Source organism: Vulpes vulpes, chromosome 1 (genome assembly GCF_048418805.1).
Source record: "Vulpes vulpes isolate BD-2025 chromosome 1, VulVul3, whole genome shotgun sequence".
Classification (NCBI taxonomy): Eukaryota; Metazoa; Chordata; class Mammalia; order Carnivora; family Canidae; genus Vulpes; species Vulpes vulpes.
The window spans coordinates 48,339,353-48,363,228 of record NC_132780.1 but is presented as its reverse complement, the minus strand read 5'-3'; the positions used below and the strand labels follow the sequence as shown (position 1 = coordinate 48,363,228).

Here is a 23,876-nt window from a genome sequence, read left to right as displayed (position 1 = left end):
AAGCACACACACACACACACACACACACACGACACATGACAACAGCAACATGAGAGACTCTCAGAAAGAACTTGGGCATACTGTGGGAGTGGGGTGTAGTTATATTTCTATATTTCTATAGTGGAGAGGAACCAGAGTAATAGGGTTTAATATCCACATTTTTCAGTGAAAACTGACAGTATCTGGACATGGTTACCACACCCAGTTGTTGGGTAGGATACTCCTTCCGTAAAACAATTAGCTACCACTTACTAAGCACCTACTGTGTGCCAGGCACCATCAGTCACTGAACACATACACTTCAATCCTCTACTCGGTGCCAAGCCCTGAGAAGCATGGTAAGCAGACGTGAGCAGGGCGGGCCAGTCCCTGTCCTGATGGAGACAGAAAAGACACAGGAAAGCTGGTGAGTGAGTGAGTGACTTAGGTAATTTTTAGAAATGGTGAAATATGCTATAACGGAAACCAGCGCGGGCAGAGGACAGGGCGGGGTGCTCAGGAGAGCGGGCCTCAGACACAGCCTCTCTGAGGACACCACAAGGGAAAACAAAGCCCGAAGCTCCAGGGGCTGCTCCTGGACACAGAAGCTTCTCCTGCAGGAAAGCACTCAGGCCACAGAGGTACGAAGGCCCCAGAGGGCAGGGTTTGGTGAGGAAGGCCAGAGCCGGTGGCTTTGACTTTGACTTTAAAAAAAAAAAAAAAAAAGATTTTATTTATTCATGAGAGACACAGAGAGAGAGGCAGAGACATAGGCAGAGGGAGAAGCAGACTCTCTGTGGGGACCCTGATGTGGACTCTGTACTGGATCCTGAAACGCCAGGATCACGACCTGAGCCGAAGGCAGACCTTAACCACTGAACCACCCAGGCGTCCCTAACTTTGACTTAATTTTGTCTTTTCAAAATGTAAACGCGATCCGTTTTGCTTTCCTACTTATGTCTCTTCAAAGTCAAAGCCACACCCTTTGAAGAGACTTAAGTAGAAAAGCAAAATGATCTCATTTACATTTTGAAAAGACAATTAAAGCCACTAGAGGGAGCGAACATTTCCTGAGCTTGCATTTTGTGCCTGACTATTCTAGGCCCCCTGGCCTGTCACTCCTCACAGCAACCACAGCGAGTGAGCTTCAAGTCCCACTTTGCAAATGATGACTTGCTTAGCCTGACATGATGCGCCAGAGGGTTCCCTCGGTGAAGTACTTCGTGGGTGATGTCTGGCCACCAGAGGTGCTTCCCACAGTGAGCTTAGGGCTGTGCCTCCAACAACGAAGACCCTTGAGGGGACCCTGGAGGCAGTGCGAGGCACCCCACGTTCACAGGTGCACCCCATATCATCTGTAGACAAAGCAGACAATATGCCATGCTCCTTTTTTCAATGCTTATTACTGCTAAAATACACATTCATAAACGTGTCGCTGAATTGACTGTATCTCTGTGCCACTTTGCGTCTTCTCAAGCAACTGAGATCCAAAGTACGGGCACAATCACAATCATGTGGGGTCCATTGAGATGCCTGGTGTTTAAAAGGCGTCCTCGTTCTAAAACCACTGAGGAACCACTGGTTTGTTTGGGGTTTTTAAAGATTTATTTATTTTAGAGAGAGAGCACACAGGGCAGGGGGGCGGGGGGAGCAGAGGGAGGGAGAGAGAGAGAATCTCAAAGCAGATTCCCTGCTGAATGGGGAGCCCGACGTGGGGCTCAATCTCAAGATTGAGATCATGACCTGAGCTGAAACCAAGAGTCAGATGCTTAACAAACTGAGCCACCCAGGGGTCCCAGAACTGCTGGTTTTAAACAACAGTTTTGTGCTTTATTTCTGAGACAGCTGAAACTCATGGTGTGGCCAATGTCCTGGCCACCAGGGTGAGGATAAAAACTCCTTTACAAAGCCACCCACCACTCTTGTCTTGCACAGCACTGCAGCTCTGCTACCAGGGTGCACCCCACCTTTGACTATCCTGTCCTCACACCACGTAACATCGATGCACATACAGGCACCGTCCTGCATGCAGGCTCATCCAAAAGGCAGATCTTGAGATGATCAGAAACAAGAAACTTGAAAGAGCAAAGGCAAGGTCACCCAGGGACAGTCCTGTCCATGACAGGCCCATCCGATAGTCAAGGTACCACTTCGGTCTGGTTCTTTTTATTTCACGGAATTCAATACCAAAAGCAAGGCTCTCCGTCCGAGCTCCAGCCCACTACGAACAAGGTGTTGGTTTACCGCACTGCGTGAATACATTCCTAGCTTGGCACCAGCAAATTAATGTTCTATTCTCCTGCCCTGTTTGTAAAACATAGCCTCTACTCGATCCACCATAGAATGATATCTCTAGCTAAAATTGCCAGTAAGGCTTTCAGGCCTAAACAAGCTATTGACTTGTTGGTTTTCTTCATCCCCTGCTTGTTGTATTGAGTACTTTCCTCACAACAGAAATTACACTCCATGTTTTATTGATTACACTCCATGTTTCAGTGTTGTTGTCTTTATTATACACAGCAACATCTTTAAAGCATTAAGGTGTTACTGTGCCTATTTTATGGGTGAAAAAATGAGGCTCAAAGAGGTGGACTGCCAAGGTAGCTAGTGACCATCTTAGTGAGATTCACAGCCGAATCTATTTTTGAGGCCTACGTATGATTTCATTTTTGAAAAAAATATTTTTTTTATTAATTTGAGAGAGAGAAAGAACATGAGAAGGGGAAAAGAGGAAAGGAGAAGCAGACTCCCTTCAAGCAGGGAGCCCGATGTGGGGCTTGATCCCAGGACCCTGGGATCATGGCCTGAGCCGAAGGCAGATGCTTAACTGACTGAGTCACCCAGGCGCTCCCGAAGCCTACATATGACTTTAATTGTTCCATTCTACCTGACTTATTCCCAGAAACAGCAGCCATCTGATTTAGAACATTGTAGAACAACACTTTCTTACCTTTTATAAAAATTGCTTTTCTAGAAATGGTGACTATTAGTGTCACCTTCCAATAAAGGAACATATTAAACGTTACCTTAACCTGAAATAGCTATCTTAATTTCATGGAATAAATAGGCATCTATAGTAATACATGAACAATTACATGAATATTTGTCAAGTTATTTACTTTCTCAAATTTCTTTCTTGAAACTTTCTAAAGGTAAGAAATCTGTCGGGGTGCCTGGGTGGCTCAGTCAGTTAAGCATCTGCCTTCTGCTCAGGTCATGATCTCAGACTCCTGGGGTCAAGTCCCACATCGGGCTCTTTGCTAAGCAGGGAGCCTGCTTCTCCCTCTCCCTCTGTGCTCTCTTGCACTCTATCTAATAAATAAATAAAATCTTTTTTTAAAAAGGGAATATGCTAAAGTATGTTAAAGTATACTACTTTCCTCCTTTCTTATAAATTATCTTCAGATACAACATGCATAAGAAAATTGCATAGATCATAACACCTCAATGAATTTCTTTTAAAGCTATGCATTGTTAAGTAGGCCCACACCCAGTGTGGAGTCCAAAGCAGGGCTTAAACTCATGACCTTGAGCCCAAGACCTGAGCTGAGAGCAAGAATTGGACCCTCAACCAACTGACCCACCCAAGTGCCCCCCTCAATGAATTTTCATAAAATGAAGCACTCAAATCAAGAAATAGAACACAACCAGCACTTCCAGGGCCCCCTCCTACCTGACCCAGTCACAGCTTTCCAAGAGTAACTACAAGACTGATCTAATCCCATAATTTAGTTTTATCTCTCTTTAAATTCCATATAAATGGGATGATACAGTACACACTCTGTGACTATTGCATTCCTTCAGTATTACGTCTGAAACTCATCCCAGTTGCTGCAAACAGTTGCAGTTTGTTTATTCTCACTGCTGTCCCTTTCTTATTGCTCTATTGTAAGAAAACACAATTCACTTCTCCACTCCATTGCTGCACGGGACGTGCCTACACTAAAACGTTATGCCTTACTTATCCGAAATTCAAATTTTATTGTGTTTTTCTGACAGCCCTAATCCTTGCCAATGCTTAACACTGTCAGTAGAAGTGGCTATTTTGTTTAAAAACACAAAAACAGGGGTGCCTAGCTGGTTCAGTGGGTAAAGCACGTGACTCTTGATCTCAGGGTCATGAGTTCAAGTCCCCATGTTGGATGGGGAGCCTACTTAATTTTTAAAAAAATTAAAAATAAACCAACTAAATCCCTAGTAGAAGTTGCATCTACAAAATAAAAGATTTAACAGTCTTTCAGTTCATCTGAAAGAAAAGAAACTGGTTTATTCAAGAGTACCTCCTCCTCCAGAAAAAAAAAAATTACATTACTTATGTAATGAAGTACGTGTTTCAGCTATCTACATGTATTAAATTGACTGAAACAAAGCCAAGTGTTCACTTAACTTGTGACGTGTACACGGCTTCACTTGTTGTAATAGTTTGCTTACAAACACAGAGGTTGTAGTCCTAGCAATGTTTATTATTTCTATGAAGTTTTTTTATTCTCCAAAGCATACTACAAATTACAAATTCATGAGGCTTCATGACAGTCCCCCACCCTACCCCAGGGCAGAAAGGAATTACTATTCTCATTTTATTTTTTTTTAAGATTTTATTTATTTATTCATGAGAGACACACAGAGAGAGGCAGAGACATAGGCAGAGGGAGAAGCAGGCTCCCTCCAGGGAGCCCGATGTGGGACTTGATCCCAGGACCCCAGGATCATGACCTCAGCTGAAGGTAGATGCTGAACCACTGAGCCATCTAGGCATCCCTCTATCCTCATTTTAAAACTCAGAATCCCAAAGTCTAGATATGAACCACTGATCACAGAGTAAATTTCAAACCAAAAGCAAAGATCTTGGCTCTATGTTCCAAACACCAAGCTTATGTCAAAAGGAAACATTAATAATCCATCTAACAAAAACTATTGCCACTCTGCTTTCCAACTAAAAATGGGAAAGAAAGCAGTGTGGGGGATTTGGGGGGGCGCGGTCACGGAAGGCTGAACTTCCAACCAAGTGCTTATTTTCATTCTTAAATATAAGCCTCACCAGGACAGTTTCAACCTCAATAAAATTCTGATTTGTTCTTTAATTTTTTTAAAACTTAATTTATTTATTTGAGAGAGAGAGCATGGGCAGGGGGAGGGATGGAGGGCAAGGGAGAGGCAGAAGGAGAGTATCTCAAGGAGACTCGAAGCCAGATGCCGAGCCTAGTCCTGGGCTCCATGCAGGGCTCCATGTGAGGCTCAATCTCATGACCTTAAGATCACGATATGAGCAGAAACCAGGAGTTGGATGCTTAAGTGACTGAATCACTCAGGTGCCCCTTGTTTATTGATGCTAAAAATGGGAAGTTATCAAAAATACAAAGCTTGGACAAGCAAGCCATACCCACAGAAAACCAGAAAAATATAAATTCATGAAAATTGACTGGGGTCCAGAGGAAATTCTAAGATTAAATTACAAATGATTATTTGTGAGGATACTCTAAAGCCCAATTCTGCTGTTATCTTCCACTGTGATTACCTAACAAGTACTGAAAATTACTGACCAAGCACAATAAAGCTGGTCTACATTTCTCTCTTGACTTTTCCAGCCACAAAAATCTTGGCACTGGGGAACATCTGTCCTAAAATGACTATTGTTCAACCCAGATTCTGATTGGAAGTGAGACTCTGAGGTTCTGTTGGGACCAGCTGGGATATTTTTGAGGAAAACATTTTTATCTAATTCTATATTTGTCTTAAAATATTAACCAATGATTTATGAAACTTTCTTTGACAACTAATATTTAAAGAAATAGAAATTGGGTATTTTCCAGAGCAATTTTCCCCCTGAATTATTCCTTTAGTCCCTCCAGAAAGACATCCCTCAACTTGCTTACACTAAAGATCTTTGTCTCTGGTTCTGCACTTTTTCTCTGTTGAACAAAGGAAAATAACCATTTAAAATGGAAAAAATGTAATTATAACCATGATCAGTGGCTATGTACTGAAAAATAAGACTGTGGGATCTGGAAGACATACAACTGGTAGTGATAAAAGATCAAGTTTAGTTCACAAGTACAAAAAGTTAAACAAAATGTGTTGTTTAAATTGAATGAGCCAAAGACATACCATGAGAGCAGAACTCCTTAATGAGTAAGGAAGTAACATTGGCAGAAAGCCACAGAATTAAAGAGGGAGATATATTTTTTTAATGACTTTCTTTACACAATGGTCAACCATGATCCAGTATGGACATACTAAAATAAATTTATCTTGTTAAGTAGAATTGTTCAGCTGAAAAAAGAATTCCTCAGAAGTGAATTTATAACATGCCCTCAAGTCCATGAGAAGTTCAAAAGGTTCTTATTTACCTCACAGAACTGGTAATCCTCCCATGACCCTACCACCCCTGCCATCTTCCTCATCTTAGTACGTAACTGCCCATTCGCACATGTCACAAACCTAGGAGTCATTGTTAATTCCTTCTTCATTCATCTCCTTTATTTAATCCACTGCCAAACTGTATCCTTTCTATCTCTAAACTGTAGTATAAATCCACCCACCCTTCCCCACCCTGACCCATACCACCCCTGCTCCAGCCCCCACGGATGGCCTCAAGGCAGCCCCTAGATGGTCTTTCTGCTTCCATGCCTGCCCAGCAGCTGCCTCTGTTCCATACAGCGGATAGACTATTTTTTAAATCCTTGCTACTAGATCATATCACTTCCTGACTATTTTTTAAATTAAAAAAACAAAACAAAAACTCTTTCATCAAACTTCTTAGTACAGCCCACAGGAACTGCAACTAGCATCATCTTGGCACATAGGAAGTGTTCAAGATACATTTAATTTGCTGGGGGCACCTGGGTGGCTCAGGAAGTTAAGCATCTGACTCTTGGTTTCAGCTCAGGTCATGGTCTGAGCATTGTAAGGTCAAGTCCTACGTCAGCTTTGAGTTGGGCACGAGGTCTGCTTGAGATTCCCTCTCTCCCTCTCTCCCTCTCTGTGCCCCCCACACTCACATGTACACTCTCTCTCAAATAAAATCTTTAAAATATATATATATATATGTATATATATATATACACATTTGCTGAATAAACACAATAATGAAAGATGTCTAAGGGAGCCTCTCAAGGAAAGAAGGAGCCCCAACAAAGTCATCGCAAAGGAGGGGGGGTTACCCAACCTCCATCTTCTGGTTCCCTAACATCTAGGCAGCTCCAGAGGAACTGAGAGACTCCTGTGGGTGTCATCAATCAGGTCTCCAGGAATAGGGTCTCCTCCTGCTGATTGGCATCATGCATGGGGGCTCCTTGGTGGCAGTAGGGATGGTGATTTCTGGGCAGGTAAGGCTCTCGACACTGTGAAGGCATGAACCTTCACTGGGCTGTAAGTGGCTGAAGTAGAACCGAGTAGGTCTCAAGAATAAGAGAAACTGGACCTGGAACAATGTTAAAGAAGAGTCACAGGAGAATGCGCCAATCAAGAAGAGAATCCAGAAACTATCAAGAAGACATTTCCCTTTACCACACCTTTACTAATTCACACTGAGGCAGGATCAGACAATAGCCCAGAACCACATCATCTACTATTTGCTATCCATTCTTCAGTGACTCATTTCCATTTCTAACTGTGTGTTCAGTTATTTAAAAAGAACCGCTTGTACCAATTTCTTCAAAACATCTACTACCAAGGCAGCTTTGACTCTCCGGGTGAATCTGCTGCTGCACACCCAGGAGGAAACCTGGTACAGTGACATACCAAAACAAGATTCTATAGGCCATCCAAATGGCAGCCTATGTCTACTTGAGGCAAAAGGAGAAACCAGATTAACCTCTTAGACCACTCCCAATTCTGAAATGCTATCATCATGACCTAACGACTCAGTAGAACATTGTTGGGAGAGCCTGTGGGTCTGTCAGTAAAACTCAGTCCTGGGTACCTCCCAAGACCGCCACCAGCTCCATTCTTTGCTGCTCTTCTTCCCAAGCACGGGCAGTCTGTCCTGTATCTTTCCCACCCACCTCTCTGCTGACCCTGAAGACAGGTTCACCAGCCCTAAGATCAGGCTGCAAAATACTTTGGACAAACAGAAAGAGATCACCAACAACCACAAAAACCTGGAGATGGTAAACGTTCCTACAGCCCCGGTACCATCCTGAGGACGCAGATGCAGTTCTGGTATATTTGAGCTCCTCCTGCAGAGGCCATATAATTTATCATCCATACTAATGCAGTTCTGAACACAAGTTCTGAAAGAGGTGCTGATGATCATTATGCTGAGACAGAGACCTTCTTCTCCTTCCTTCCTTGTCCCTGACAAAGTCCATATACACATGTCACCCCTCCATGGGGGCCATACACAGGCCCGAACACATGTTCACACTTGTGTTGGTGGGCCACTTTGGGTCTTGGTTTCCACTGGGGTTTGCCCCCACAGTAAGACTGATCACTTAGCACACTTCTGCACAAGTCAGGTCTTTCCCTAACCAAAAACAAAAATCTTTCCTGGGTTTTGAAATATCTCTCATGGTTGAGAATTAAAATAGTATAGAGCAGATAGAGACCTCTTCAGTGTTTTTCAGTTACCTTACAGACCCCTCAAAGCATCCAGATAGTCAACATACATGTACATTCTGCACATATGGAAACCCTCTACCCAAGGAAAAAGAGGAAAAAAAAAACACCCAAATACTTAATGAAGCATCTTTATCCATGAAAATATAAAGGCAAATGGTTTAACCCACTGCAAAATTCATTGCCAAACCCAAAACAAAAACTCATGTCTGAGAATTTCAATGCAAATATCCTCATTTGATTTTTTACACAAAGCCACATGATTATAGGATCATGGAAAATACTAATTCTTCCTAATTGATCTTTTTCCCTTGAGGTAGGGAATTAGCACTGTTTCAAATCTTCCACTTTATCACAATCTTTATTCAAGGATTTAAACCTAAACTATCAACTCTAGCTTCAGAACATCAGTCTGCTTTATATAAATATATACATATGCTTTATACATATGTTTTCTATATTAACATATCTCAACTAGATAAGAAGAAAATATATCAAGTGTGATACCCTCATTACCCTGTTTATTTACTAAGCCTTACTGTACCTTGAATTATAGTCACCTCAAAAAAAATGCTAGTGTTATTGTATCTCTTTGTTTTTTTCTTAAAATAAATATTAGGGCAGCCCGGGTGGCTCAGCGGTTTAGCACCGCCTCCGGTCCAGAGTGTGATCCTGGAGACCGGAGATGGAGTCCCACGTCGGGCTCCCTGCATGGAGCCTGCTTCTCCCTCTGCCTGTGTCTCTGCCTCTCAATCTCTCTCTCTCTCTCTATCTCTCTCTCCCCCTCCCCCTCTCCATATCTCTCATTAATAAATAAATTAAATAAATCTTTTAATAAATAAATAAATAAATATTAAATGGATCACCTATTCCAGATGACCTGTAACATCAAGTTGCTTTTCCTTTATGCAATGTGTGAATATCATCCAAATTTCAAGTGACCTTATTAATTATATTATTAAATTGGAGGATTTTGATGGAGGGGCTTGACTAGGAAATGTTTCACCCTTTGAAAAATACAATAGTTTATTTAATATCAAGCCAGTCTTGATATTAAATAAACGGACTTTCGAAACTATTAACAAGAAATGGTGTGAATATTTCGCATACCCACAGCTCATTAAACCAGTTGATTAAACAGAGCCACCTAATTCCCGTTCCACATTAAAGTGGTGAAAGGTTGTCCAACAGATAAAAATTCATCTCACTTATTTTTATCTTCTTCATCTTTTCCCTTTAAATTCTGCACACACCCTCCTGTCACATTATTCTTTAGTTGCTCCCTAAGAAAGTTCCACTTCTCCCACACAGGAGAGGAAAAAGTAACTTTTCACTTTATTATAACTAAAATTGGTGTGTACTTTAGAGTTTGCCCCTGGAACACCTGGGTGGCTAGGATGGTTTAGGAGTAAGAGAGATGTCGGCGAAGGTCAAAAACAATTGAATACTGGCAGCTTCCTATGGTTCAATGTCATATATTTCACGGGGTCCTTGCAACCACCTGTGAGGAAGATCCAATTATTCCCATTTTACTAATTAGCCTGAAATTTAGAAAAGTTAAGAACTTGGCACAAAACATTCAGGAAGTACCTGCCCAGTATTCAAGGGCCAAATCCACTGGTTCCAAATTATGTTTCCCACAAACATGTGTTTAACGCAATACGTAGCTCAGGGTTTTTGAGGTGTCTTGTGCAGACTGTCTAGTTTCTTAATCTTTTTTCCCTACACCGCCTGAGGTGTTTCTAAGATTCAAGCCCAAGAACCACGAATATCCCCCCCCCCCCACTTTTTTTTTTAAGTTTCAGGAAGCAATAATGAGGAGGGAAATAGAAGCAGAAGGAATATAAAGAGTCCAATTGTGCTCTGGATGGGCCGGCCTAGCAATCCCCCTTTTAGGGGCAGGATCAACACAGGGAGGGACTTTGGGCTTTCCCTGACCTCTCCTTTCCCTTCAGAGTCTTTCCCTTTGCAAAAATGGATTATTTTCTAACTGACGTAAAGATGCAGTCAGTTCTTCAAAGGAAAAAAGCCAGCATCATCTAATTCATAGCCTGGATCGAGCCACTGTGAGTTTCATTCAAAAGAAAATTTTTAAAAAGATTTTATTTATTTATTCATGAGAGACACAAAGAGAGAGGCAGAGATACAGGCAGAGGGAGAAGCAGGCTCCCTGCAGTGAGCCCCATGCGGGACTCAATCCCAGGACCCTGGGATCACGACCTGAGCCCAAGGCAGGCGCTCAACTACTTAGCCACCCAGGTGCCCCCATCAAAAGAAATTCTCATTGATCTTGACCCACACATGCTGCTGGTCCCAGCAACACACCAATGGCTTGGGAGCCAGATTTGGGGGCTGCCTTCCCAAGATTAAGACTCATCGGAAGCAAAAAGCTCATAAAAACTGAGTGCTCAGGAATTGGAAAGTAACAAATCTGAATCAGTCCTCTACTCTTCTCAAATCTCCTCCAAATTCTCAGCCTTTTCTCTATCACAGTGGCTGGGATGGAAAGCTCCAGAAAAAAGGCAAAGCTCCGAAGTGTTCTTGTTTATCCTAACAAAAGGCACCCTGACTAACCTGGCATTGCATGAATAGCTTAATATATTCCATTATGGGATTCCCTGTTCTGAAGAAAATTTAAAAAGTAACTTAACCTTTCACATCTGGACAGCAATCCTGGAAATGCAACGTGAGAGAATGTTCCCCCTGGAGATGGAAACATATTCATGATCCCCCTTGTTATAGGTGAATAAAGCACAACAGGGAAGACCTAAATCTCTTTGTAAAGTAAATTGGAAAAATATGTTCTATAGGGGGTGGGGGGAGATAGTAGAGACACATGTACTTAGGAAACCTTGAACCTCCCAGGGTTGTTAAAGTGATAGACTCAACTACAGAGAGGGCTCATAGGTCTGAAGAGGAGCTGTGTGAGCACAATGAGTTTTATTTCCAATTTTCATTTTTAAAGACATGCTTGGCCTGATTTTTTTTTTCCAGACCTGTCTAAACTTCTCTCTGCGCCTGGGGGATGAGTACCAAATGTTTGTGGCTGGCTAATATGATGCTCCACAGAGAATATTGTTCTGTTTCTTATTCAGGGCCCTTGTAATTAATCTGAACTGTCTCTTCTCAGACATGGAAGAACCGGATTCTAAAATTCTCTCCTTTCCTTCCTGTCCCCTCCCCACCCTATCAGGAGAAATGGGAAACATTTTTCCTGTCATCATAACCTGCTGGATTTTTTAATCATATTTTCTGTTGAATCTGCTGTTAAGCTTCAGGCAGTTGGAGCTCTAAGGTATCTGAATGGCAGGAAGTGATTTCCTAAGATTCATCCCCAGAGAACAAAGAGTAGAACACAATAGTGATTTTGTTAATAATATGAAAAGAGGTTTTCTACCTATAAATCACATCAGCATATGTTTCTAGGTTCGATGTCCATAAGGTTCCAATTTAGCCTAGAAAGAAAAAGAAAAAATCACACTCAACAATCTCATATTGTAGATTTGATATGGAACTAGCGAATTTTGGTCAACAAAACCATTCACCACTAGAGAAAAAACCCAGGGCAATAAGTGGACTAAACCCAAACTATGCTCAGGGTAAATTGTTAAAATATTTTCAAAGAAAACTCTTTAAAAAAAATAACATAAGAATTCTCCCGTAAAACATCAATCTTAGACTCATGCTAATGGGTAGCAAGTTTGACATTTAATAGTACAATTCTAGTTAGTTGCTTTACCAAAATCTCCCTCAGGCCATATGTCCACAGATAATGCATACCTTACTTTTCAGTCAATGAAGGGAGGGGAAAAAAAGTCTGGTATCTAGACTTCTTCAAATTGTTTCTGAAAACATGTAAGCAGCTCTGAAGTTAAGAGACCTGAACATGCATCAAGTGCCTAGTAGGTGTCAAGGACCAACAGGGCCCAGCCTACGGAATTCACAGTAGTGGGAGAGAATGGCATGTCAATACTCAGAGAGCAACCTGTAAGTGCTAGCTCCAGGGCCAAACACTCCAACAACTCCATTCATACTGTTCTCATATTCAGGGATATGCAGAATTGATAATAGCTTCTCTATACACAGGAAGCATAGAAATCTGTTAGTATTTCACGAGCATTATGTTAAGTGTAGCCTCAACAATCCAGATAGATATTATTTGTTCTGTTTCACAGATAAGAAATACTAAGCTTCACCTTATACACCATTGGTAAGAATGTAAACTGCTACAGCCGCTAAAGAAAAAGTATGGAGTCTCCTCAAAAAATTAAAAATTTGGAGGTGGTTCTGTCGATTAAGCACCCAATGCTTGGTTTTGGCTCAGATCATGATCTTGTGGTCCTGGGATTGAGCCCCACATCAGGCTCTGTGCTCAGTGGAGAGTCTGCTTGTCTCCCTCTCCCTCTACCCTTCCCCCTGCTTGTATATGCTAGCACTCTCTCTCTCTTACATAAATAAATCTTTTTAAAATAATAATAATAATTGAACTACCATATGATCTGGAAATCCCACTTCTGGGTATTTATCCAAAAGAAATGAAGTCTCTATCTTGAAGTAAAATCTGTACCCCATATTCATTGCAGTATAATGCACACTAGCCCAGACTAGTGTCCATCCAGAGAAGAATGGATAAAAAAGCTGTGGCATATACACAATGGAATATTATTCAGTCATTAAAAAGAAGGAAATCTGTCATTTGCGACAATATGGGTGAGCCTCAAGGGCATTGTACAAAGAGCAATAAGTTAGAGAAAATCAAATACTATTAGACCCTACTTGTATGTGGAATCTAAAACAGTCAAACTCACAGAATCAAAGAGTAGAAAGAAGGTTGCCAGGGGCTTGGAGGAGGGGAGACGTTAATCAAAACTTAAAGCTATAAGATGAATAAGCCCCAGGGATCTGACATATAGCATAGTGACTACACTTAACAATACTGTTATATACTTGAAAGTTACTAAGAAAATAGATCTTAAATTTAAATTTTAAAAAATGTAAAAAAATAAATAAATAAAAGAAAATAGATCTTAAATGTTCTCATCATTTAAAAAAAAAGTAATTATGGGAGTTGATAGAGGTGTTAGCTAACTTTATTGTAGCAATCATTTCACAATATATACATGTATCAAATCATCACTGTACTCCTAAACTTACACAATGTTATATGTCTACTATATCTCAATAAAGCTGGGGGGGGAGGGGAATCTGCACTGCAGTACAAAAACAGCCACAGATAATATGTGAATTAATAGGTGATGCTGTGTTCCAATAAACTTCATGGATACTGGAAAAAGAACTGAAGTTTAGAATGTCCAGATCTTTGCTGTTCAACTATACTATATAAAGTTTCAGTTGCAAGATGAATAAGATCTGCTGTAACATTGCTCTATGATTAACAACACTGGACTGTGCACTTAAAAATTTATTAAAAGAATACATATGTTTAGTATTTTTACCACAATAAAAAAATTAAGAAAAAAGATAAAAAGAAAAAAGAGAGATCTGCAGGACCATGGGGGGAAAATATGATGGAAACAGAACGCAGTTCCCCATATCTTGAAGATGGTGGATGGAGACAACAAAAAGCAAAGTACAATGTCAGTACTCAAAAGTCGACACATTTCTCACGTATCAGGAATGAGCCAGTAGAATTGAATTTTTTGAAATAACCATTTACTATCAAACTCAAAAATTGAATAGTTATAAATCTAGCAAAATACATACAAATCTATGTACAGAACACTATGAGACAGTGTAGAAAGAAATAAAATCTAAATAAATGGAGAGATATTCTTTTTTTAAAAGTAGGGGAGCGTCTCCTGGGTGGCTCAGTCCATTAAGTCCGACTCTTCATTTCAGCTCAGGTCATGATCTCGGGGTCATGAGATGAAGCTCCACCCTGGGCTCTGTGCTGAGTAGAGAGTGTGCTTGAGACTCTCCCTTTCCCTCCGCTCCTCTCCCCACTCACACTGTCTCTCTCTCACTCTCTCTGTCTGAAATAAGTGAATAAATTTTTAAAAGTGGTGGAGGCATCTTAAATCAATTGTCTAAAATCATGTAGCCATTAGGTGGGAAAACTAATACCTGAAGTTCCTTGGCCTCTCTTTGCTGCTGACTTGACTAAGTTTTGTGCTAATGTCTTGTTGTAGATTAACCCTCACTAGCCCTTCAGCAAATTAATATTGCTGCAGCAAGGGAAACTCCTTACTGCATTCTCAGGATGATTTGCTTTGGGGAAATTATAGCTGTAATTCAATCATGGCATGAGTCATAATACAATATCTGGTTTAGGACCCAAGGCTCCATTTTCATGTGAGTAAAGAACTTCCAAACATTTTCAAGTGCCTTTTTACTTATTCTAGAGTAGCTCCTTCATGAATCCCAAGATATCTGAATCTTCATAAAGCCATCTGTGCTCACACAAAACTATCCTTGTAGAGAACCATCAGTGTTTGCAGCAGAAGTTTGGAAGTAGTTTTGGTTACATGTCTAACTGGTTGAATTCAGTGTTCAACTAGTTAAACTATTAATTCACAGGTTCTGGTGAGGCAAGGTTTTCCTCAATGGATTCACCTCACCACTCGATTCCACACTAAGCCAAATGTTCAGAGAAGATAGAGCCCATCACATCAGCCTTGGCCTCCAGTCACAGAAAACATGGAGACCATTTGATTGTGAGGCCTCAACTCTACTGTCCAGGACTCCAGGGAACCTGTGATGTCTTGGACACTTCCCTCCAACCGATCAAGACAGCAACCAGCACACAGATTCAACTTCTATCTTGAATGGTTTCTTAAAGGGCATTCACAGATGGGTCATCTGTTGCTTTTAAATCCCATAAAATGGTAGCACCTGGGGGGCTCAGTCAGTTAAGCATCTGGCTTTGATCCCAGGATCCTGGGATAGAGCTCCATGTTGAGCTATCCGCTTGGCAGGGAGTCTGCTTCTCCCTCTCCTTCTGCCTGCTGCTCCCTTTGCTTGTTCTCTCTCTCTCTCTATCTCTCTCTCTCTCTCTCAAATAAATAAATAAGATCTTTAATTTTTAAAAAAGTAAATCTCATAAAATGTTCTGAGTTTAAATGCAGAGGAAAGCCACCATCTTAAAAACAATTATACAAGATGATTTTCTCACCCTGCACTTAAGGGGACAATATACACACCTGCAGCAGATTCCCCAAATATGTGCTCTCCAACTATGCTCACTTTTAGGACAGTATGTTCCTTTTTCCATGTCTTGAATATGTCCAAGTTAAAGCCTTCCATTATTTTGACTACTAGAGATATTAGTAAATGACAGAAAAAGAATTTTGATAGGTCCAAAACTGTAACATTTGTTAATGGAAACCTTTTCTTCCTATTAGGACAAGGAGTATTAATTCAATGTTTCAATTATTAGGTATTATCTCCAATATACTTTTTTCTAGAGAAAAATACAGGACTCACAATCCCCACTCTCCTGTCCTTCTCTGCTCATATTAGAACTGTCAGAGGTTTAGTGTTTAATTTTACAATTGAGTTTTTGGTTGTGTGGGAGTGAGAGGATGTAAGGATGATCCTGGTTTGGAAGCTGGTTGATCCATTGATGGAAACAGGGATCCCAGGAGGAGATTCTGGGAAGATGAGAATCAGAAGCACAGAGGAAAGATCCAGACTGGAGTCATAGATTTGGGAGTTATTGCCCAAAAAAAAGTACTAAAGTAGGCTCTAGAATTTTCACCTGCTACACACCCACACACACAAACAAAGGCTTATCCTTGCCCATAGAGGCAAAGCAAAGTCCACATTCTGATCAGTGTGTTGGACAGATTTGCAAAACGCTCAACTCTTGGTTCGCATATTTTCACCCTGCATGGAACAAAGTCAAACACATGTAGCTGTGCTTTTTTTCAGTTGTATTCACCCAAAGACCAAGGCATACCTGGGCACATCTGAGAACAGAGGCAATGCACGTGAGGGATGAAGGAGCCACAGGTTATTCAATGTGAGGTCCATTCCAGGAGAACAAGCCAGGAAAGAGAGGGAGGCTGTTTGGGAAAAAAATATATGCCTGTCACTCAGATTACCCTGCCGGTCATCCAGGACTCATGCCACAGGTCCTCAATTCAAACAGGTTTGTTAAAAGGAAAGAAACACTGACAGATATCTCCACAGGACTTTGAGAGCACAGACAGAGCCACATTGAGCAATGGCTTTCCCAGCACAACCTCTGTGCGGAGCTGAGCACATTGAGCAAGAGCCATCAGGGTCATGGCATGAGCTTTGCCAAGCCTCACCCCATCAGCAGGCAACCTAATTGGCAGTGGTATCATAACAGGTGAGGACATCAGGACTGATGCCCTCAACACAGACCCTAGAGCGTCAGCACCAGGTATCAAGGTCATCAGAGAAAACACAATGTGGTAGTCCTTGTGGACCACACCTGGAGAGGCAGGAAATGGCAGATGCCACATGGCACCCAAGAAGCACATGTAAGGTGCCTCCAGAAGGACTCCCAGCACCATGTGGAAGGAAGAGTGTGAGAATCTGGAGTTTCCAGAGTTTATAGAGACAGAGCTTCCTTTGTGACTTATTTTCACCTTAATTTTACCCCCAGTCCAGTGTGACTTCAGAAACACAAGTTATGCTGAAAAACAAGGTTGAATGAAGAAAGAAAGAAAAAGGAAGAAAGGAAAGAAAGAAAGAAAGAAGAAAAAGAAAACACGTTTTATAACTCCCACCATCTGTGCAGGTATGGAAAATATCTATATTCCATCACCCCTCATAATGAAGAAGTTTCTGATTTTTTTTCCTAGGAAAATATAAAATGTTACATCACTGGTCCCTCTTTACCCCCTGGAATTGAAATGCTACAGCAATTGTTCTTCTCTTAATGTCTCTGTCATCATATGACCCTTCTGCTTCAAGACTCCGAGAAGCTGGTTGGACTGTGCTGTCATTTACAGTGATCAGAAAAGCAAATTTCCTTGAAATTCTCCAAGACACAATAGAAGGCACTGTTCTTACAGCTAATTGGGGGGACCTGGATGGTGCCCAGGTCTGAATCACACAGACGTAATTATTCCTTTCCCTTCGCAGATAACTTTAGAAAAGCAATCCCTTACATTCGTGAACTTTTCCCTCTGCAGCATAAGAAATGCAGGAATGCAGCCCAGCCTGCCTTGCCTAGAGAGAGATCTGTTCCCCCCAAAATGAGTGCATTTGTTTAAGCCCCTTCCCAAAAAAACAAGCTGAAAGTTTAGCTCAAGATTTGCTTTTAGGGGATGGAGGAATGGATTTTATCAGATTACTGGGAAAATAATGTGAGTATCTGCCAAAGAATCACATTGCTTTCTTTTTCTTCTAACAACAACAAAAAAAAGTTTAAGCTCATGCTGATTTTGCAGCGGGAAGCCTGCCCATGTGACAAATGAGTCAAGATGAAATGCAGTGGTTTGGCATTCCTGGAAAGTTAATTCTCAGGTTTTTAAAAAATCTGGGGAAAACAAGAAATCTTATTGATAAAGGAGAGTCAGTTAGCAGAGTAGCAGCAACCGCTCATAAGAAAAGCTCATCTGCAAACAGGAAAGAACGTTTTGAAACGGAAAGGTTGCCTGTAAAACAGCCATTTAAAATAGCTACATGGAGAGAATCTAAAACACAGAGAAAAAGAGGAAGCACAGAAATAAAGTCCTGATAGTCAAGAAGGTGGAAACCGGGTCCAAGGAGCTCAAAGTCCTATATGGTCTTTAGCCTTTGCTTCATTTTACCCAAATGTTGGGATGAGGGGGTTCCGGGTAGCTCTGGCTGAGATTTCAAACAGATTTCAAACAGAACCCTGACACCAAACCAGAGTTCAAAACCTAAAGATAAAAACCTGAAGGAGGAGAGAATCAGAAAAGAGAAAGTAAAGTCAAGAACACAAAAGGTAAGATCTGGGTCAGCAAGCCAGGACCAGGTACGCTCCAAGTCAGAAGGTGGGGAAGTTGCCAAGTTCAAGCTCACTCACTAAAGGAGGGCAAGGCCAGAGAGGCCATGGAGTGCCTTAACACTGGACTTTTCAGACTTTTCCAAGGAAACTAATGACAGAGTAAATTCTTACCCTTAGAGATGCTGGAGGCATGGCTGGAAACACTTGGTCCCAGGGACCACATTTGTAAATACCAGTGTCCTAAACATCAATGAAAAGTTTGCATTTTGCTTCATACAGTAGTTTTGTTCTTTTCAGAATGAAGCTAATATAAGATCACTGCTCAGAAGGAGTAAAAGCCCAGGAGAAACCCTACCCTGTGCACCCAGGAAAACAAGAGCCGTATTTGAGAAGCACAGGGTTCAACCGTTATCCTTGGCTGCACTTCCACATAATATCGGATCTTTACCGTCCCCAGGACTCAGGATTAAGCCCCACTTCACCCTACAGCCACCAAGGTAGCCAGGGACCACGAACTCAAATGGCAAAGGGCATCCAGTAGCAAACACAACTGTCTGAGCTATTTGTCTCCTGGCCAAGCATGATGTCTGTCAATTACAGAATTTTTTCAAAATGCCATGGAAGCCAAATAAGGAGGTCAAACAAAGGAAGATGTGGAACCATATGTGGTCGGAGAGGCACAGAGTAGAAACCTCTGGCAGTCCACTGCCCCACAGTGCAAATTTCACTAGTATTTGAGTGAAGAAGGACATAGAATCTAAGAACTAGGTGGTATTTTTTTAAAGGGAGGAAACCAAGTTCAAGAAAGAGGAAAAATAAACGAATAAAAATTATAACTCACATCTTAGCCTATCAACATTAGGTTTGTAGAGTCTTCATTTTAACAAAAGACAAAGGTAGACTGGGTGTGGAATGGACTTTTTTGTGTGAGTTACCCAGAAAGCAATAACCCAGACAAAGGTCAAAGAGCAGAAACTTTACTGGGGGGGTGGGGGGAGTGAACAGTTATTGTTTAATGGTCATAGGGTTCCAGTTGTACAATATGAAGCATTCTAGAGATGGATAATGGTGATGGTTGCATAATATGCACATGCTAAATACCACTGAACTGTACATTTTAAAATGGTTTAAAATGTGATATACACATGCACAATGGAATGTATTTGGCCATAAAAAAAAAGGATATCCTGCCATTTGTGACATGGATGGACATTGAACACGTTATGCTAAGTGAAATAAGTCAGACAGAAAAAGACAAATACTATGATTTTGCCTATGTGTGGAATCTAAAAAAACAAAAACAAAAACTCATAGAAACGGAGAAAAAATACAAACCTCCAGTTATAAAATGAGTAAGTCCTAGAGATACAATGTACGGCATGGTGACCACAGCTAATAATACTGTATTACATATTTGAAAATTGCTAAAACAGTGAATCTTACGAAAAAATCATAACTAAATGTGCTGATGGATATTAACTAGACTTATTGTACTGATCATTTCATAATACATACAAATGTCGAAACATTAGGTTGCACACCTGAAACTAATATACTGTTATATGTCAATTATATCTCAATAAAAAAATTATCAAGATGTTAAATTTTATGTTACATGCATTTTTTCACAATTTAAAAACAACAACAACAACCTTATTTGGGAGTATAATTCCAAGCAACGGGAGTGAGGGAAAGTGGAGAGAAAAATCAGAAGGGAGGGAGAGCCAGAACAAAGAGGCCTTGAGGAGTTGGCTACCAATTACAGGGAACTGGCTGCTGGATCCGCAGGATGGTCCTGGGAATTTTATGCAGTGTGACTGGAGATCATCCATTAGGGAGCAAGGGAAAAGCAATTTTCTCCAGGCTCTACCCTGCATTAGACACAGGTTTGCCCAGAGAGATATCTCTCTAACATGTCTGGGGTCTGCATCAGTGGAGGTCACATGGTTTCATGGCCAGAGGTGAAGCACTATTGAGTTGCACATGTGTGCAAGTGGTCAGAGCCCTGCAAAATCCATTATACCGGTGCCTGGAGTAAGATACTGATGAGGCCTTGGGAACCCAAAATGGTGTTCCATACACAGATAAACTAGAACAAAGGGAGGTGAAAATATGCTAAGTAATGCTATAACGCAACTAAGTAATGCTTCAATTTTGAGATTATCCTTAAATTCAGTATGTCCCTTGGAGCACCTGGGAGCTCAGTCAGCTAAGCATCCAACTCTTGATTTTTGGCTCAGGTCATGATCTCAGGGTCATGAGATCGAGCCTTGTGCTGGGCTCCACGCTCAGCACCAAGTCTGCTTGAGGTCCTCTCCCTCTGCCCGTCCTCCCACTAGCTTATTCTCTCTCTTTCTCAAATAAATAAATTAAATTAAATCTCTAAATTCAATATGTCACACTTCTGATCATTTGCTTACCATCTTTTACCATAGCTACATACCACCTCTATAATTATTTGATAATTGCTTTAAATTGATTCCTTCTTTTGACTTATTTATTTGGCAGCTTATTAAGATATAATCTACATATAGTGAAATTCACTCTTTTAAGGTACACAATTCAGTAAGTTTTGATAAACATACTTATGTAAACACCACCACAATCAAGATAAACATTTCTATCATCCAAAAAACTTTCTTACTGCCCCTTTGTAGTCTACCCCTGGCAATCAGAGATGTGATTTCTGCCCCTATATAAATGTGCCTCTTCCAGATTGTCTTAAAAAGAAAGAAAGAAGAAAGAAAGAAAGAAAGAAAGAAAGAAAGAAAGAAAGAAAGAAAGAAAGAAAGAAACAGGGGCCCCGGGGTAGCTCAGTCTGTTAAATGTCTGCCTTCAGCTCAGGTCATGATCTCAGGGTCCTGGAATCAAGTCCCACATCAGGCTCCCTGCTCACTGGGGAGTCTACTTCTCCCTCTCCCTCTGCCCCCAACTCATGATCGCTCGCTCTCTCAAAAAAATAAAATCTTAAACAAAAAAATCACTCAGACTAAGTGACTGTAAATATATAGGTGCTAGTGCCTTGATTGCACGTTATTTATAGTGGTTCAAATATTGTGTAAAGAAAAGCTCACCAAAGAAGAGATGCATTTTTTGCATCTATAGATAGAAATTGCTTTTTCTTTTTAATCTACTACAATGAGAAAATACCTACATTCATTGTTCATCTAACACCCCCAGGGAACAATGAGCATCACTATATTTTTCAGTACAATAGATCTTTATTAAAGGTTCAGTAAGTTTCCTGATGAGTCATTAAATGAGCTATTACATTTTTAAACCATTATTATTTTTTCACAGCAACCACTGTTTTGTGACTTAGGTAATTATCCAAACAGCATTCCCAAAACATTTGGAATAACTAAGCTCTATAAAGACTCTATATGTGTGTAGAAAAGTAAAGTTTATTAACACTAGAAAACTTTTGCCTTTTCTCTCTTATGTGTCAGAAGCTTGAAAACAAAGCTGAAATGTACCTGTTTTTCAGATTCCTCTCAGCTTTGGAAATCCAGCTGACAAGGACCTTACTGTTTAGTGATTAGCTTTCATTCTTAAAGGCAAATCCACATTTCTTTTTTTTTCTTTCCACACCCAGCAGAGAGCCCAACATGGGACTTGAACTCACAACCCTGAGATCAAGACCTGAGCTGATGTTAAGAATTGGATGTTCAACCAACTGAGCCAGCCATGACCCCCAGCAAATCCATATTTCTGATCTCATTTTTCCCCTAAGACAAGAAGCAGGTATGCATTTCTTGTATGATGCCTATCTATCAATTGGTTGAATAAATTGTGATATCTAAATAATATATTACACAACTTTATTCTCTGAAATGAAATAGGATCTACATCTATCATCCCTGAGGGAAATATACATTATATAAAATGTGAAAAGAAATGCACTGAATTTCTTCAGCAAAGAAAAATGAGAGCATACACATCTGTAATTATAATCCTAGTTTTTAAAATACAGCCAAAAATAACCACCATATAGGTGTAAGAATGTGTGTAGGGGGGACACCTGGGTGACTCAGTTGGTTGGGCATCTGCCTTCGGCTCAGTTCATGATCCTGGGGTTTCCTTTTATATGGCTAAATAATATTCCAGTGTGTGTGTGTATGTGTGTATGTGTCCCATCTTCTTTATCCATTCATCTGTTAATGGACATTTAGGTTGATTCCATGTCTTGGCTGTTGTAAATAGTGCTGCAAAGAACATCCTTTTTAAAAAAGATTTATTTATTTATTCCAGAGACAGAGAGAGAACACAGGGCAGGTGGGGAGGGGCAGAGGGAGAAGGAGAGAGAAACTCAAGTAGACTCTACTCTGAGCACAGAGCCCAACACAGGGCTAAATCCCACTACGTGGGATCATGACCTGAGTAGAAACCAAGTCTGACACTTAACCAACTGAGCTACCCAAGCGCCCTGGCAATGAACATCTTTGTTTCATTCACTCCACCTTGAACTCTTCTTCAGGAATGTTTTTGATTAGTCAAATTTGCCTAATGTAAGTAGCAGCTCCAGTTTTACAAAAAAGCATCTATATGTATACAAGAATAATCTAGCATCAAACAATGCTATAAAAAATGGGACATCCAGATAGTATGCAATCAAAGTTCAAATATTTCTAATGTGAAAGAGAGGACTTGAAAAATCAACATAGGACCACAGGATTTTGGCTTTAGAAAGTTCATCCATAATTTGCCATTGCCTTCAGACAAATCTTTTTGGTCATGTACTAAGCTGCTGAGATTCATCAAGTAAAATCACTCACCGAAGTTCAAGTAAATATATGTAAATATGTATAAATGTGCCCACTAGCAAAAGCATCAAATAACATTTTAATATGACTAGAGGAAGGAGATTACCACTGAAGTAACATAGCTTAGAATGTGCTTTGGAAGACTGAACTGGAAACTGGAATAAGATGAAATAAGATTAAGAGAGAATAAAGATGTCCCACAACCTTCAGCACCCTACAATTTATATACCCCCATACCTTTAGGCTGGTCAAGCGTGATCCCAACATCAGGTCTATTTTGGAAGCCTGAGGCTGTAGGGTGCTGGTAAGAGCAGGGAAAGCAATCTCACCACAGGCTCTCTGATGACCCTGACCTTGGATCAACATGCTTCAGACCTGAGAGGGAGTTTCTGCATTGGAACTGGGCCCTGATTCCTTCCCGCTGAGTAGAACACGCAAGACAAGGTGAATATATAACCACATCACTGGACCAAAGGACCAAATTACTCAGGGTCACCAGGAGCTCCCTGGAGCCTGCAGCCTCAAACTCTTTTTCCTAAGTCAAATTCCTCTCGTTCATGACCTCCTTCTGCAAAGAACAAATCCTCCCCAACTTCTCCCAAGAAATTTCTTCAAGGCTAGACTAACTAGACCACATGGGACTCTTCCTTTAATTACCATGATGATATTTG

General features: G+C 40.8%; 2 long non-coding RNA genes across 3 annotated transcripts in view; one reads left to right on the top strand and one right to left on the bottom strand.

Moving 5' to 3' along the window:
• LOC140599656 (uncharacterized) overlaps window positions 1–23,604 on the bottom strand; it is a 58,882-nt gene extending 35,278 nt beyond the window's left edge. The window contains exons 1-3 of the long non-coding RNA XR_012002552.1: window positions 23,443–23,604; window positions 16,454–16,559; window positions 11,933–11,990 (exon numbers count right to left, since the gene is read on the bottom strand). This is a non-coding gene — a long non-coding RNA (uncharacterized lncRNA). The remainder of the gene's footprint in view (window positions 1–11,932; window positions 11,991–16,453; window positions 16,560–23,442) is intronic.
• LOC140599657 (uncharacterized) lies at window positions 556–22,168 on the top strand. Of its 2 annotated transcripts, none has more exons than XR_012002554.1 (3): window positions 556–620; window positions 17,129–17,263; window positions 22,038–22,168. It is a non-coding gene; the product is annotated as an uncharacterized lncRNA (long non-coding RNA). The 2 variants fall into 2 exon arrangements; XR_012002553.1 differs by lacking the exon at window positions 22,038–22,168 and adding an exon at window positions 18,740–20,032.
• Window positions 23,605–23,876: the final 272 nt, after the last annotated feature.